Source organism: Clytia hemisphaerica, unplaced genomic scaffold (genome assembly GCF_902728285.1).
Source record: "Clytia hemisphaerica strain Z4C2 unplaced genomic scaffold, Clytia hemisphaerica genome assembly, whole genome shotgun sequence".
NCBI lineage: Eukaryota > Metazoa > Cnidaria > Hydrozoa > Leptothecata > Clytiidae > Clytia > Clytia hemisphaerica.
This window is the reverse complement of record NW_027104231.1, coordinates 7,355-12,493: the sequence shown is the minus strand read 5'-3', so window position 1 is coordinate 12,493 and position 5,139 is coordinate 7,355. Positions and strand designations below refer to the sequence as shown.

General features: G+C 33.9%; 1 pseudogene; it reads right to left on the bottom strand.

Moving 5' to 3' along the window:
- Positions 1-2,914: 2,914 nt before the first annotated feature.
- On the bottom strand, positions 2,915-4,658 carry LOC136815936 (uncharacterized; annotated as a pseudogene).
- Between the last annotated feature and the right edge of the window lie 481 nt (positions 4,659-5,139).

The window sequence follows — 5,139 nt, the reverse complement described above, 5'->3', positions numbered from 1 at the left end:
CAAATTATATGAAGTGGATTACAAGTCGAGTAGTAGTAAGCGAAAGCCTTTATCAGATCTATATAACTTCGATCCAAGACCGGTAGATAAACGTGAAGTTTCTGATGTAAGAGTCAATAACTTTGTTATAAAATTACAATCGGATATAAAGCAAAGTATGTGGGAGTCAATTTTCAAGATAAAATATGAAAATTGGAAATTAGACGAGGCAGATGCCACTGTATATAAAGAAATGGTTAACCGATTTGCTGAAAACTTCTCACAGAACAATGCTGACATATTAAACGATAAAGCTTGTGGTGAAATTCCAGAGACCGACCAGCAAGCAGAATCTGATCGTTTGGCATCTTGAAACGAAAATTTCGCATTAAACCGCATCAAAAATGTCAAAGCGCAGTCATGCTCGGTGAAACTTTAGACAAATATGACTCTTTACAGCCTCATTTCAACTGGCTGTTTAGAAACTTTTGGTTTCCCTCAACATTTTGTAATAAATACATGCAATATGGCATTGACAAAAACGAAAAAAATGCCTTGAAAGAATATAGTGGTAGATTGAATGTTCTTGTTGGTTTGAGTGGTTTATGGATCAATGATAAGTATTTGCATTTAGCAGCTAGTCCTGATGGACTTATATTTGATAATGGAAAGCTGGTCAGTATTGTTGAGGTGAAATGTTTAAATATTTTGCAATTAAATAGTGTGGAGAGCGTTATCAATGGTGAATGCTTGAAATTTGAGGTTGCTCGACAATGTTTCAAAGTTGAAAACGGTCAGTTGATTCTTAAAAGAGCACATTCTTATTATTATCAAATCCAGCTGCAGCTACTGATAACAGAAGCTAACTTCTGTGATTTTATGCTCTATTCCGAGAAGGGACCTTCAAGTATTGAAAGGATCTTTCCTGATACAGACTTTCAATAACGTATAGTTGAAAGCACATGGTTGTTCTGGGAGAAAGTTTTCATTCCAGAGTATTTTTTTATGAGAGTTCCTAGGGATTTGTTACCATTTGTATTAAACAACTAGATGTTTCAATGTATTTTTACACACTAGCTTTTGTCTTTTTTATGAGATATCCTAGGGATTTATTACTATTTGAACTGAACAAGTTAACTAAATATTTCAATAATGTCTTTCACTGATTTTATACAGACTTTACTTTGAGATTCTTAATGGAACCATAAAAGTGCATTTTTAAGATTTGAATTTTTTTCAGTGTGTTTTCATGACAACAAAATGACAACAAAACAATTCTCTGTCTTTTATATTTATTGTAATTTTTTCTCTCATTTTCAGAAAAACAAAATGCCTTGTTTGTGATGAAGCATAGGAAGTTTTTGTGCTTACATAGCTTTTTATTACCATTTTACTTTTTATTGTAAGTACCTAACATAGAAAAGCTTGTGTATATACCTAACATATTTTTTAACAGCCAGAAAAACGTGAAACCTGGAGAAAATCCAAAATATTACTATCAATACTCATTTATTTTCTTACCCCATTGATTTTCAACTCTTTTACTGTATAAGTTGTCAGCAGTTTGTTACCCTTAAAAAGTTGTCCTTTTGCAAATGAATTTTTTTTTCGAACGATGAAAACAAAAAATCTCAAAGAATTCTTGGAATTTTCCATTTTACAATTTTTCCAGGAAAAAAAGTGCAGTTTATTATCCTTTAAAATTGTCTTTTTGCAAGTACACAAAACGCTTGTTTTTTATAAGAACCAGTTAATTTTGGTTGAGCCTGAGGTTGTTCTTAAAAATTTCTATTGTTCCAAACAATACAGCTATTGTTCTGAAGACCTAAATCTGTGGCTGGTGTTCTTAAAAAATTGTTCTTTTAAATAAAAAAGCGTGTAAGAAGGTTATTTCTGGTACTTTTTTTATAAGAACGAAGCTCTCCTTTTCGGACAATGAGAACAAAAAAATTCTCAAGGAATACTTGGAATTTTTCATTTAATAAATTTTCCAGGAAAGAAATTGCATAGGGTGGATGATACACAATTCTTCAATCATTTATTCCCCAGTTGTTAAAATTTTGACCTTGCCTACCCTGGACCATCATAGCATTATTGAAACCTCGGATACTAAAAACTACCACCCCACACCCGCCCCAGACAATAGATGTCCTCCAAATCTGGGGTGTGCAAATAAAGCTTTCAAATATGATATTAAACTTTGACCTTATTGCCGGTAAGTGGGGGGAGGGAGTGGGAAAAATATCAAACACAAGGGGGTCATTCAAAAATTTGGAAAAAAATTTCGAAAGTATAGTGGCCTAAGTATATAATCAAGCAAATAGTAGTCCTTTCTTAAAATACAGAATCTCTCTATCTCGAACCTTTAAAGTACCAAAATATTTGTTCGAGATAGAGAAAGGAAATTATCTTGAAAACACATTCTAGGGACCAGATATTTGAGAGATTCGAGATAGAGAGATTCTACTGTAATCATATGCATATCTAGGCTGAAATTTTTGAAAATATTTTGCAAAGAAATGGAATGTTTTAATTAAAAAATGTTTGAATTTTTGAAAAATTCGAATGTTTGTCCTGTTAAAATTTAAACTTTTTGGGTTTTAAGTGGTCTTTTCCAAAAGTTAATTTGAGTTTAGTGATAAAGTCATTGAGGTAACAAAAAGGTATTTGTAACAATGTTCAGTGCATTAGTATATTGGAAATAATAATGTATCAAATTATAAATAATAAAATAATAAATTAGTGCACACCAAAATATTAATACTGTTACAAAGAGAAAAAAATGAAAGGGTAATCGTTCTTATAAATATCACGAAAATACAGTATTTCTGAAACCATATAAAATTCAAAATTCCAACAAAAAGAAGAGTGAAATATGTGCTGAAAAATGTACCCATCTATTACAACGAATTAATTGAAAAACTTTGCCTGATGCCTGTGATATTCTCAAATTATTTTTGGGAGAAATAAATTATTTACACAAAAATTCCTGAAAATTAACAAGCATTGATCCTACATATACTAACTGTTATGCCATTGGGGCAAGAGTTAATGGAATTACTCTGTCCAAAAGTCTAAATCTTTTCAAACGTTCATTGAATCTTTCGACGTGAATTCTAGCCTTTGCTATTCTCTTACAAAGTAACACCTCTTCTTTCGTGAACTTTTCCCGTTGTCCCAAAAATGGTGGAATGTAGATTGTCGCTTGTTTGGGCAAAAGTAAATGCTGTACCGTGAAACCCTTGTCAACAAGGAATGAATCCTGGAAATTGACATGTTGTAAAATGCCACACCGTTGGAAAATTTCAACATCGTTAATACTTCCTTCGAATAGATCAGAGACAAAGCAAGCTGCACCATTTCATTGTACAGTTGCTTTTGTACTTTGAATACATATTTCCTTGCTGTTTGTAGTCACGAGGTACCTCACATTTGAATTCCGTACAGTCAATACTTGCGCGAATATTTTTAAATGGCTTGAAGACTTTTGGTAATGTTTTTTTGAACGCTTGCCTCTCAGGAAAGATGACATCTTTCAAACTTTTAAAATGATGAAACATAAACAGTATCCAAGTTGTGAATATGGTTCTTATTGTATATTCACTGACAAAGTAGAAATGGGCGACGGTGTACAAGTTGAATCCACGTCTTAATCGCAGAAGAGTAATGAAAAGCTGCTCTGCGGGACTGAATGAAAAATTTCTGGATGTTGAGTTAGTTTTGTTGGTACTATTCCAATATGTCAAATTGAATTTAGCATCCCCAAGAAAATCATATAAGTCCCAGAAATGCTTTCTAGACAAACCAATAAAATATTGTGTCTTTGCTTCAAACTGCATAATGTAATCCATAGACATTGGGTTCCTATTATTCGTGGACGACGATTCTCTGATCCCTTCTTTCAAAAGTTTGATTTCATTTTTCAAAACAAGAATCTCTATTTTTGCACTTAAGGCAAGCTTGTCTGGTTCGGTCTGTGTTTCATTATCAGCTTGATTACATGAAATAAGTGTACGTGTATTGGAAACGATATCAGCAGAAGTTTCAGGTTGATCGTGGGAAGCAGATTCTGAAGTTTCAGGTTGATCGTGGAAAGCAGATTGTGCACCATCATTATAATAATCATTGTTGGTGTTGTTGTTGATATCAGCACTATTTTCAGCAGTTTTATCATCATTACCAGTGTCTATGTTACTACACACAATCTCTGATAAAGCTTCAGGATCATCGATCGATGTATTTTCTGTCAGCTTGAGCTTCTTGGGTTTTGTTGGTAATGGTTCTCGTTGTGTGGGAGCTTTTCGTTTCTTTCTGGAACACTTTTCTACTTCAGTTGACGACAGAGTGGCTAGGATAGGTTCTGGGTTATCTTCAGTGGGACCCTTACCTCCATGAAAATGAAGGGAACAAATATAAGTGTCCTTGGTTATCTTTGTATGGTCAAAACCTTTCCTTCCACACTTGTGAGCCCATCTCTTTGCTTTCTCGGTTTTCTCCTTCTCTTGGTTGTTTTTCCATTGGGTATTCTTCTCTTTGACTTTCCCAACCTGAGGAAAATTAATAAAGAATGTTCCTGGGGGTAGTTTATCTGGAAATCTCGAGTCACTTTTACAATTTCCCCAACAACAATGCTTGTTTGCTCCTTTTCTCACTGAAACACTGCCATTCTTGGTCGCCATTTTGCTATGTTTTGATTTTTTTGAAAATTTCGAGAATTTTTGTTTGCAGCAAACAACTTTCCAACAGATATTTTTTTCAAATTATAAATTTTTTTTAACATTCAACACATAGACACCACCCATTTTAGTATTTAACTAACCTGGGTAGTAAAAAGATTTTTTCGATTTTTTGTCACACCACCACTGTAGTAAACGTCATTATGTCAGAGATTTTACTACCGACCCGCCTGCAGAAACAGGCATTACAATGTCAAGGTCTTTCATTGCTTAACAGCCCACGACCAGCATTCAGGTAAGTTTTCTGGCATTTGCCTTTGAGACACTTCACCTTTTTCGCGTGGTGTGGTTTGATCCTTACCCTTCTTGGTCTGGTTCTGGGCATACTTTTGGTCAAGTGCTGCCATAAACTCATTGTAGTATTTGGACCGCCAAGATAAAGGATGGACAAGAAAAAACTTATCTTCCATCTCATCATCCATGA